A 12,568-nucleotide genomic window follows, 5' to 3' on the forward strand; every position below is an offset into this window, starting at 1 on the left:
CACCATTCCAGGATGCTCCAAGCCCCCTGGTCTTGGACACTTCCAGGGATCCAGGGGCAGCCACAGCTTCTCTGGGCACCCTGTGCCCAACGTGGGCAGGTCCCAAAGTCAAAGTGACAGAAATCCCCTTTATTGAGACCCACAGAATGGTTTGGGTTGAAAGAGACCTCAAAGCCCATCCAGCTCCACCCCTGCTCTGATCTCCTCTCTTCTCCCCCCATGGCTGAGCCCTGGAAGCTTTTCCTGCCCAGGCTGATGATCTGGGAAGGGTCAATCAGCTTCCCCGTGCCCACATAAAAGCCAAAAGAAAGTCTGGGGAGCTAAATTTTCTCTTTGGTTAGGTTTTCTAAACTTGTAATTATTGATTAACCTATTTGTCAGATGATAAAAAGAGCTTTTGCTAACTTTTAATTCTTTTTCCTTGGTTTTTAAACCTCAACTTCAAAAGCACGAAGCAGTTGGCCAGCATTGCACGGAGCAGATTCCCCTCACCTGTCCTCCGTTTATTTATTCCCATCCTTTACAACTCGCTTTCCTCAGCCACCTCTTGATAATCGAAAGAGGGTTTATGATGGCAGGGACAAACACACTCGTGAAAGGAAAAAATGAAGAGCCTAAATAAAAAATCACAGAACAAGAGGCTCATCCCCGCTTCCCTCTTTCATATTTCATTATTTGATAACATCACAGGCTGAGTCCGTCAGAGCTGCCTGGGCGAAGGCAAACAGGAGAGTGTCTGATCAATATTTATTAATACTTTCAAAGACAAGGAAGGCAAAGTCGAGCAGACTCTGTAATGGAGTGAATAATTACTCATGCAAATCGGGCTTGGCCGCGGGCGCTGCCACGCCGGAGCGGCAGGTTTTTAATTGCACCCAATTAAAAATGCACACCTTGTGCTCCCTCCCCGCTGCCTCGCCTGCTCCCCTTTTTATTATTTTTTAGAGGAAAAATTTTTAATTAAAAAATAATCTGATCCTGAGAAGAGTGACGGATGAATCCCATGTCTGGGAGGTGCAGGAATTCTTCAGTCAAGCCCAGATTTAGGACAGGTGAGGAAGGGAGGAGCTGTGAGGAAGGCGATGGGGCTGTGCTGCTGGGCTTGGCCAGGGATCGGTGTGTGCAGATTTAGTCCTTTTTTGCCTTTTTTTTTCCTTGAAGGAGCTCTGTCACCTGCAGATTTTTTGCTTTGGAGCAAAACTTCCCTGCTCCTGGATCCCTGGAAGTGTCCAAGGTCAGGTTGGACAGGGCTTGGAGCAGCCTGGGATAATGGAAAGTGTCCCTGCCCATGGCAACGGATGATTTTGGAGGTCCCTTCCAACCCAACTCATTCTAGGATTTTGGGAATGCAGCTGATGGGAACAAAGTGTCCCAGGGACTCATCCCAACAGAGAAATCCTTTTATTTCCATGTTTACCCTCAGCTTATCACTGATTCGTGTTCTGCTGAAAAGCACCGATGGGATTTGTGGGGCTGATCTGACAGGAGAGATTCTACACACAGAAACACGGGACAGGTTCTTAGGGAGCATCTCTCCCAAATTCCTATGGAATAAGAATTTACAGTCCCTCTTTACAAGGGAATTAATCTGCTCCAAGCCTTCAGCTCTTCAGGATGGTTAAAAAAAAAAACCTCTCCACTGGCATCCAGCCCCAGTGTTGATGGTATATTTGGGGGAACAAGGAGTGAAGGGATCCTAAATCATTAGTATCCTGCTCATACAGGATAATTAACTAATTCTGATGGTTTGGATGACAAGGATTTGTTAATTTTTTTAAAAAATAAAATCCGTTTTTCATCTGATGAACTCACATCCCAACCAAGACACCCATGGCCTGTTCCTCTGACCACTGGCGATAGGATTGGGTCCAAAGCTACCTTGAATTTTTTTTTGGGGGGGGCATTTTTTAGGACAAACCAAAGAGCAAATAATACAAAACTGAACTCTCCCTGCTCCCTTTATCCATCTGGAATTGCCCCTCGAGGATCCACCATGACACGAGGAACATCTCTGTGCTAAGAGCAGACAGGGAAGGTTCAATATCCCTTTAATGGGATGGAAATGGATCCCAGTTGCAGGAAAAAAACAAAACATCCCACGGGCAAACCAAAAGTGCAGAATCCAACTGACCCCCAAACCAATTTGTTTTGTTGGGTTTTTAAGCAGCGCTTTTGAAAGAAAACAGCAAATTGCCAACCACGAACCTATTTTGCAAGGAGGCATTTTGACCTGGTATATCTAGAGATATCCATATTAAAAAACGGTCTCTTGAACTCTGTTCGTGGAGAAAGAGAATAAAAATTAAGAAGCTTTCTCATTTAAGGGAAAAAAAAAATCTGGGGAAAGGCAATCAGGATGAGCCCAGCTCCTCTGAGGGCTATTAATACCATTCTCCATTTAAATGCTAATGTTCACCTCTAACCCCCCCCAAAAAAAAGTTCTCAAAGGGTGGCCAGGTGAATTCCAAATGAAATCCTGATTTCCCTGAGAATGACTTGATCTCTTCTTCAGAGGAGGACCTCGGCGTGATGTGTCAGGATAAAGGATCCCACTTTAATTATTCCTTCCTGCTCTAGCTGGGGGCCTGCTCTGCATTAGACAGGAAGGGATTGGCCGGGCAGGAATTCCAGTCTGGGAGCTGAATTAGCCAAAGGGAACAACAACAACAACAACAACAACAACAACAAGAGAAATATAAATTCTGTCCCTTATCTCCCTCTCTTTTGGGGGATTAGGGAGGTGCTTTGGCAGCACCCGGAGTTGCTGCTCTAATGGGAAAGTCAAAAAGGTTAAGTAGGGAGCACTTAGGGGAAATCTGGATAAAAACTAAATGAGGGGAGAGGGAGACAGGACGGAGGGAAGATTTTACGGTGAGGGTGGGGAGGGGCTGGGATGGAATTCCCAGCAAAGCTGTGGCTGCCCCTGGATCCCTGGAAGTGTCCAAGGCCAGGTTGGAGCAAGCTGGGATAGTGGAAGGTGTCCCTGCCCATGGCAGGGGGTTGGAATTCGATCATCTTTAAGGTCTTTCCCAAATTCTGTGATTTTATGAAAAATCACCAGACAGGACAAGCAAGAAACCGAAGGTGATAAAAAAGACCGAAGCTGCGGTCATAAAATCACTCAATTTTGATATTTGAAGATCATGCTGGAACCATGACATTTAAATAGAGGGAGATGAGTGAGTGAAGACAAAAAAAAAAAAAAAAAAAAGGAAAAAAGAGCAAGAAATGAGGTGACTTCAGTCAAGTATTGCAGAAGAAATGGATTTTCAGGCCTGGCTTGACCAAGGAGAAAATCCCATGGGGCATTTTTCCCTGTGGAGTTATTAGAGGTGGGAATGGGGAAGAGCTGAGAATGGTTTCAGGGCACTGGATATGGGGCAGGAGAGATGAGTTCCAGCCAGGAGTTTGCAAAGAGAATTGTGAAAGCTCAGAGCAGCAAAGGAAAATGCAGGTAAAGCAGCAATTACTGTAATTTCTGCACCTCGTGAAGGCTGCGGGGATGTTTGCACACACGTGGCGGTGAGCAGCATTTTAAATCGAAAATCTGCAAGCGTGGGAGCTGCTGGTTCCATCTCCGAGCTTCTGATGGTGAGGTGGAAAAATAGGGATGGGAGGTGACAGCTGCATCATGTTCTTTCATGGAATCACAGATGGTTTGGGTTGGAAGGGACCTTAAACATCATCAGATTCCAACCAGGACACCTTCCCCATCCCAGGTTGTTCCAAGCCTCATCCAACCTGGCCTTGGACACTCCCAGGGATGGATCTAGTTCCACTTTCCGACCACTGCTCATCCTGAACTGCAGCTACAACCCTGAAATAAGGGACGTCACCCTCGGGACACCATTCCACCAGGGAATGTCAGTCCTGATCGACTTTTCTTCAGATTTCTTCCCTGATTTTCGATTAACCCGGAGCAGTTCTGGGGACAGCAACGGGAATATTCTGTGCCTCCAGAAGAACCCAAAGTGCTTCAGGGGAGCTCACATCAGAGAAGGTTTTGCTGCTCTGCTCAACCCCAGTTCCTCTCAGGCACCACACCAAGACCTGGACGCTTCTCCTGCCTGCCTGGGGTGAACAAGGAACCCCTCCATGGACTGAAAAAACTCCAAAATGGGGCCAAAAAATGTTCCTCTCACTGTGATCTCCATCTTCTCTGTGCTCACATCATCCACGGCCCCTTGGAAGCAGCTGCCCCATCACCACACCTGGCACCATTTGGGGCAGGAGGCACTGATGCCTCTGGGGCTGTGCTACCACAAGAACGTAAAAAAAAAAAAAAAACATTAAAAACCTAAAATCTGCAAACTTCCAAGACGGGAAACGATTTGGGGAAGAAAACAAAGCAGGGGAGGAAGAAATAAAAGTGAATTTTGAGTGCAGCGGTGCTTCACGCTCCTGTGGTAGCTCTGCAAATCACAGCCCCTTAATAAATAATCAAGGGATGGAAAGATAATATTGGGGCTTTTTAAAAAAAAATTTGGAAGAGTAATTAAAATTAAGTCATTTATCCAAGGCAGGAAAAAGTATCAGCCCTCACCCCTTGCTCAGTACCCACACAGGGCTCTGATCAGGTACAGAGCCAGGCAAGAAAAACAAGTGTATTTATTCAAAAGGGCACAGGCTTAGCCTTCTAATTAGAGACAACCTCGTTAGAAAATCCAATTATTTTTCCCTTTTAAAGTTTAAAGCACAGAGACAGCGTATGAAGCCCTACATACCAATCAGCTCACCTGGGGGTTGCTTTTTATAGAGACGAAGCCATTCTGGATAAAAATCCCCCCAGCCAACAGCTCTGGGTGCCACGTGCAGCTCTGTCACTGGGTTTGTCACCGCCGCAGAGCTTTTTGCCGCACGCAGATGAGAAATCACCTCTCAGATGCAGAATTAATTAGCAAAGGGAAGGGCGAGGGACGTGCAGAACATCCCCACCCTTCCCAAAGCTCTCTCCTGCTCTCCCTCCTTCTTTTTTACCCTGCTATTCACCTATCATTTTCTCATTAATATTTCCTTCTTATTTCCTTTTCCCTTCCTCCCTGGGGTTCATCACTCGGACAACGCTGCCCTGCTGGGAACACGAGCTCCAGGGGAGGAGATCAGAAGGAATTTCCTCATGGAAAAAAAAGCTGGAAAAGGCTTCCCAGGGAGGTTTGGAGTCCCCATCCCTGGAGGTGTCCAAGACTCAGGGCTCTGGGCTGGTGACAAGGTGGGCATCCACAATTTGGATTCCGTGACCTTGGAGGGCTTTTCTAACCTCAACAACCCCGGGATTCTGGGAATGGGGATCTCTGAGCATCATCATCATCATCACGGAGCCCTTCAAACCCAATCCCTGAACACCTCCCAGCCTGCGGAGGGACACGGTAATTACACGGCTTTTCAAAGGAAGGATAAATCCATTAAAGCCCATTAAATAATTCTTCAAAAAAAAAACCCACCAAAAAACAATGTCTGAGCCACTCCTCGTAGCTCCAAATCGGCTGATCCTAATGAAAGATGGAAATTCTCGCTCTCCAAATGGAACTTTATAGGGTATTAAACAAGCACCCTCAGCACTTATCTAAATCTTTAATTAGTTCTATAATATACTGATGATATCAAGGCTAATTAAATTTATACAGATAAAGAGCAATGAAATTCTAGCCAAGTGAGCTGGAAAGTACATATTAAACAGTAAATTTAATGGCTCAGGAAGATAAATGCAATTTTGTATAAAAAAAATTAAATTCAATTTACGTGTTGTATTAAAATTGATTTCGGGTGTGCAAATGATTGGAAAGGAATCTTTTTAATAGATCAGTAAAAGTGTTAATCTGACCTGTTTAAATATTGGTTATTAATGCCAGCATTTGCAAATAAGCCACACACATTTGCATTTTACTGCATATAGTAAAAAAAAAAAAAATCATCTATACCATCTGCCAGTTTATAGAGAATATTAAGGGATTTTTCCCCCTTGCCTCATGCATAAATTGGAGGGAACGGGGAAATGAATGTAGCCTGAAAGAAGAGGGAGTCAGCACTTCCACGGAAAGGGCTGCGGAGATTGCTCCAGTCAGCAAAAAAATCCCACGAATTTTCGCTTCCCTTTGGGAACAACGATCACTGTGGCAACCCCCCAGCTGTATTTAGGATCCAGTGACGTGGAACTCGATGGGACTGGGGAGGTGCTCAGTGGTGCCGGCTGAGCTGTGATAAACCAGGAATGGTTGGGAGCTGCCCATGGGTGAAGGACACGACGGGATCCCACAGTGGGATGGGGACAGAACGGTGAACTGGGGCAGGAGATCAGGCTGGGCCCTCAAGTCAATGTCAGCCTGTAGTAGGTTGTGTTTGGGTTCCACAAGTCACTGTCAGCCTGTGGTAGATTGTGGTTGGGTCCAACAAGTCAATGTCAGCTTGTAGCAGGTTGTGTTTGGGTTCCACAGGTCAATATCAGCCTGTAGCAGGTTATGTTTGGGTTCCACAACTCAATGTCAGCCTGTAGTAGGTTGTGTTTTGGTTCCACAAGTCAATATCAGCCTGTAGTAGGTCATGGTTGGGTTCCACAAGTCAATGTCAGCCTGTAGCAGGTTGTGTTTGGGTTCCAAAGGTCAGTATCTGCCTGTGGTAGGTTGTGTTTGGGTTCCACAACTCCATGTCTGCCTGTAGTAGGTTGAGTGGAGTTCATCAGCTCTGTGTCTGCCGGTAGTAGGTTGTGGCTGGGTCCATCCTGTCAGTGTTCACCTGTAGTAGGTTGTGGTTCACCTGTAGTTTTATGTCTGCCTGTAATAGTTGTGGTCAGGTCCAATAGGTCTGCTTGTAGTAGGTCATGGTCAGGTTCAACGAATCAATGTCAGCCTGTAGTAGGTTGTGGTGTGGGTTCCACAACTCAGTGTCAGCCTGTGGTACGTCGTGGTTGGGTCCAACAAGCCACTGTTCACCTGTAGTAAATACAGTTGATTCCAACAAGTTGGAATAGGTTGATCTATTTGCCTGTAGTAGGTTGTGGTCAGCTCCAAGAAGTCAGTGTCTGTCTGTGCTGGGTTGTGGTTGACTCCATCAACTCAATGTCTGCCTGTAGCAGTTGTGGTCAGGTCCACTAAGTCTGTAGTAGTTGTGGTCGGGTCCGTTAAGTCTGTAGTAGTTGTGGTTGGGTGCAGTAGTTGGCTGTAGAGCCAGAGTTTACCTGTAGTAATTATGGTTGAATCCAACAAGTCAATGTCTGTCTGTAGTAGGTTGGGTTGAGTTCGTCAGCTCCATGTCTGCCTGTAGTAGGTTGTGGTTGGGTTCCACAACTCAGTGTCTGCCTGTAGTAGGTTGTGGTTGGGTTCCATCAACTCAGTGTCTCCCTGTAGTAGTTGTGGTCAGGTCCAATAAGTCTGCCTGTAGTAGGTCATGGTCAGGTTCAACAAATCAGTGTCAGCCTGTAGTAGGCTGTGGGTGGGTTCCACAACTCGGTGTTCCCCTGCAGCAGGTCATGGTCAGGCCCTGGTGATTCCCAGGAGCTTCCCCAGGGTTTGGGCCAACAGCCCCAGTTTGTTGAAAACATCACTCCAGATTTTTTTCCTGGTCACCTTTTGATTTACTTGGAATGCTGTAGTGGCTTCTGAAATTAGGGAAAGGAGATTTTTTTTGTGGACAAGCAAATCAAATCTGTTGCAATTTTTTGTTGATGGCATCGATGTTTTTCATGGAAGAGTTTATTTTTTGTATTATTATTCTCTTGCCTCATGGCCGTGTTTTTTGTCTCCTGGTGCCTCGATCCAGCCTGGAAACTGCTGAGATTGGGAAGGGACCTGCCAGGCATGGAGTTATCCAAACCAGGAGGGAACAAAGCAACCTCCAACCCGACCCAGTGACCCACCTCATCACTGCCACCACCACCACGACCTCAAGGACACCGACTGCCACCACCCCAGGAGAAGAAACGGGGCAGAAAGAAACCAGGATGTGTTCACTGCCAAAATTTGAGATGTCCAGAAAGTGGAGGACATCAGCATGGAACTGTGGATCTCCCGGATGAGGGATGAAGAGCTTCAACCCTCTCGTCCTTGCTTTCTGTGCTGGCCACTGGCCCGAGGAACATTTCTTCTCAACACTTCTCCTGATGCTTGGAAACCTCCGGGTTTGAGGCCACAGGTTTTTATGGGCAGCTGCTGCTCATTTCCAGCATTTTTGGTTGAAAGTGCTTTTCCCTCTCTATCATTCTGAGGGCAAAAGTCATATTTAGAGGGATTGAAACCCACCACCCCTAAAAGAGCAGCTCCCACACTGCTGTGTGCAGCACAGCCGTGGTGGCCTCTTCTGGCTATTCCTGGTGGGTTTAGCTCCAATCATCCCAACTTTTTCATCCAGCAGAGCTTCCCTACAATATTTTTTTGCCAGGTAGCACAAATCTGAGCATTTAAAATGAAAATATTGTCAAGGCAATGTCAGTGCAGGGTAAAACCTGGAGTTCATGGGGTTTCTATCTCCGCTCTCCACTGCATGGAACAAAGAGTTTTACTCATGGAATATCTTGGAGTTGCATCCCTTTTTTATGGACAGACTCCACTGCAGTGCAACAGCAGCTCCTTGGAAACAAACGTGGTGCCCACAGAGTGAGAAGAGAACCCCTGCACTGCTTCTGGGTGGTGGAGTAGTTCAGAGCCATCAAAAGCACAGCAATTCTCTGAACTGCTTTTCATCTCCCTCCAGAAACGCGTCTTCAACTGCACAAAACCTCCAGGCTCTCCAAAGGGCTCTGCTGGGAGAGCTGAACCTGGAGTTTTCTGTAGTAATTTACTAATTTATCCACCTCCTGCGGTTCCCGTCTGAGAATTTCCTGAGCTGCTTTGGAGACACCACGTCCAGAACTTCTCTGTTCTCTCAAAGGCTGCCTGGAGGGTGAGGAGGAGCAACGACCCCACCGTGGTCCCCTCTCACCTCATCCTTTTGGTGGTTATGGGGCCAGAGGGAAGCTCCTTGTGTGTCCAACGGGATGAATCCACCCCACAGAATCATGGAATCACAGAATCATGGAATCATTCAGTTGGAAAAGCCCCCTGAGATCATCCAGTCCAACCATCCCCAGCACCGCCAAGGCCACCACTGACCCATGTCCCCAAATGTCACACCCACATGGCTTTTAATCCTTCCAGGGATGGGTATTCCAGCCCTGCCCTGGGGCAACCCTTTGGCTGAAGAGATTTTTCCTAATACTGATGGTCCTTGAGTAACCTCCCAGATTCCACCCCTGAAAGCCCCTCCAGGGACTAAAGGCGCATTTTTCCTGGTAATTCCCAAAATCTTCACATTTTCCATGAAGGAAAACTGAATTTCCTCCAGTGCCCCACTTTTAACAGACGGCAGAAAAATCCACCCGTTTCCCACGTTGGGCTGGGCTTAGGAAAATAACTCCAAAGGCACTGAATCCTATTGGAAAAGCCATATTTGATATCTTGCTTCTTCCCAATCCAGGCTGCTCCCCACCAAAGCATCAAACTTGCTCCTATCTGCGCTTCTTTCCTTCCCCTCTTTGATTTTCCACACGTGACAACGTGGAACCCGTGTCTGATCTCCGACTCCCGTGTGCGCTCGAGAGACCCGTTTCAACTTTGGGTGTTAATGCACCTCTGTGACGTGAGGTGGCAGCTGAATTTTAGGGCTTCTCCGCATTATTTGAGCTCGGATCCGGAATACAAATTATAAAGCACAAGGGGAGCTTTACAGCCTTCAGTAAAATTGGAGTAGGAGATGATACATTGGACGTAATTTCCTGAACATATCTAAATGTTGACATCATACGAGTGTGAGTATTCAATGCAGTGCTCTGGGTGTAATCATTTAAATATCTCCGTAAAAAACAAGAATTGAGGCATTTGGACTTTACCTGAGCGTGTGGATTTCTCCTGGCTACGAGGCCCAGGTTCATTAGAGGACAGATTTAATTGCCACATCAGAGTTTGTGTTGTTGATATTCGACATCTGACGCGCGAAAAGTTCAGGGACGCCAATCAGGCGCGGTGCAGATGCCACTCCGCAGAATGTTCTCAGACAGTCTCCATCTGTCAGATATGGTAATCCCTGCTCCCCATCAATAATTCACCTCCCTTGCTCCACGTTTCCCGCATTTGAGTCGGAATTTTTAATGCCAGCCCCAGCAGAGGCTCCACCTCGGATAGACGGCGTTGCCTGATCTGCATTCCCCGCTCATCCCTGCCCCGGAGCCTCTCGCCTTTGGCACTTCAAGAATAATTTCTCAGTTTATTTGTTGGGGTTTTGGGGGTTTTTTTGTTGTTTTGTTTTTTTTTTTTTAACTGCAAAAATCACAGCTCTCCTTTTGGGTCGTCTCATCTCGCTGGAGGGTGGGTGGAAGTCAGAGGGTAGTTATGCCAATCACACCAAAATCCAGCTCGGATGGAGCACGCCTTTCCCGGGAAAGCTCCTGGGGAACGCCGTGGGGGCGGCTGAATCCCCCAAACAAGATGTTACTGCACAGCTGAAGAGGGAGGAAAGGGGAGCAGGGGAGGGGAGAGGATGATTTGGAGCTGTTCCTCCGTGGGTCAGGAAATGCTGAGTCGCATCTTGTCCCCACCAGACTCCAGGGAGCCCATAAAACCTTGGTTACACCCCAAACCCTTCGCAGCCTTAAATCCTTAAAGAGAATTAATTGATCAAAAAAAAAAAAAAAAAGAAGAAGATGGAAAGCAACTTTTTACACAGGCCACAGATAGTGACAGGACAAAAGGGAAGTTTAAAACTAAAAGAGGTGAGATTTGGGTTAGATTTTAGGAGGAAAGGGTTTACTGTGAGGGTGGTGAGGCACCTAGGACAATGGGAGGAGTCCCTGCCCATGGCAGGGGTGACACTGGATGGGTTTTAGGGTCCCTTCCAACCCAAACCATTCCACAATTCCGTGATCCCACAGCCAGGAGGTGGCTGATGGTTGAGAACATTCCCTGGCACGAGGGCAAATCCCCCCTGTAATCACCAATCCTTCAGCACCAGTGACAAAGGAAGGTCCCCAGGTGGCCCCAGCAGAAGCAGCCCCAGCTCTCAGCATTTGAAAGGTGGGAAAAAACCATCTTGGGGACTTTCTTTGGCCAAGGGGAATAAACCCTGAAGATAAGAAGTGATATCTGGGAATGTGACGGATCCTGGAATGACCAGCACATCCCCAGGCATGGATCCTCAGCAGAAGGGGAAGGATGAAACTCCTGGCTCCAGAATTCAGCTGATGGAAATCCTTATTTAGGATTATTTAGGATTATTTGGGTTCACCAGCTGAACGTGTGGCTCTGCACCACGACTCACCACCTGAGCCCTGAGTTGGCTAAAACCTCCAAGCCAGACCAAAAGTCAACGAATTAAAGATCTTGTTGATTAAAGAGCAATTAACTACAGAGGAAATGAAGGAACCTGGCAAAATTCAGGGGTCCGGTGCAACCATTTCACCACCACGGTTTCCACGGACCCTTATCCCCAGGAGCCACATCCACGTGGTTTGGAACTCTTCCAGGGATGGTGACTCCACCACTGCCCTGGGCAGCTGTGCCAGTGCTTTATGACCCTTTCTGGGAACAAAAAAAAGTTCCTAAATCCAGTCTAAATCTCTCCTGAAGGACTTAAAGAGTTGGAACCCCGCTGTTCCTGGGCCACACCTGCTGCCATCCCTGCTCTACCCCACTGCTGTGTCATGGCTTCACCCTGGTGGTCCTCTCAGTTCTGCTACTCCTGTCCTTTCCTCAGTTTCCCTTTTCCCTCCTCTATCCCACCAGGAATTGGCCCTGGGCCATTTCTTTCCCTCCCTTTTCCCTTCCCTCTTCCCTTCTCCCTTTTCCCTTCCCTCTTCCCTTCTCCCTTTTCCTTTTTCCCTTTTCCTTTTCCCTTCTCCCCTTTCCCTTCTCCCCTTTCCCCTTTTCTTTATTTTTTTCCATCCCATTTCCCTCCCCTCACCTCACAAGCCCTGCATCCAGACCTGGCCATGTCCTCACTGTCCCTTTCGTGTCCCAACTGTGACATTTTCCTCCCTCCCAGCCATTCCCTGCCCGCTCCCACCCCTTCCACGGGACACATCTCCGACTCCAGGTCGGAAATCTTCACTCCAGGCTTAATCTAATTAAGACAGAGGAGAGGGAGCGCGGGCAGATTTGACTGCAGAGCCCGGAGAGGTGACAGCGGTGACTCCAGTGCCACCAGCCAGCGCCGGGATCGGTGATTCCCGGGCTGATAACAGGGTCTGAGGCTCTCCTAAAGAGATCCGAGTGTCAGGGCAAAGCAATCTGCCCCTCCAGCCTGGCCCGGGCCTCTCTGGGATGATGCCACCTCCTGTGAAAAAGGCGGGATGTTTTCCTAATTGCTGCCATTTGCAGGTGGGAGCCAGGCAACACGCTGATGGTTCTTCCTTTTATTTTATTTTTTGTCATTTCTATTTTTTTAAATTTTTTGTTTTGTATGTGTGTCACACAAACTCCCTCCTTAAAAATCTGTCCTTTCCCTGAAAGCTGCATCAGAACCTCCCAGGACAGGGTCCAGCAGAGAACCCGCCTTTGAGAACAGGAGAGAAAAAAAAATAAAGCAGTTTTTAACTCAAATAGGAGAG

General features: G+C 47.5%; 1 protein-coding gene across 1 annotated transcript in view; it reads right to left on the bottom strand.

The window, feature by feature from the left end:
- Positions 1-12,568, bottom strand: part of EXOC4 (exocyst complex component 4) — a 305,007-nt gene that overhangs the window by 553 nt on the left and 291,886 nt on the right. The gene's annotated exons all lie outside the window — the stretch shown is intronic.

This window comes from Chamaea fasciata, unplaced genomic scaffold (genome assembly GCF_029207755.1).
Source record: "Chamaea fasciata isolate MVZ Bird 193981 ecotype frontalis unplaced genomic scaffold, bChaFas1.0.hap1 SCAF_5, whole genome shotgun sequence".
NCBI classification, from domain to species: Eukaryota; Metazoa; Chordata; class Aves; order Passeriformes; family Sylviidae; genus Chamaea; species Chamaea fasciata.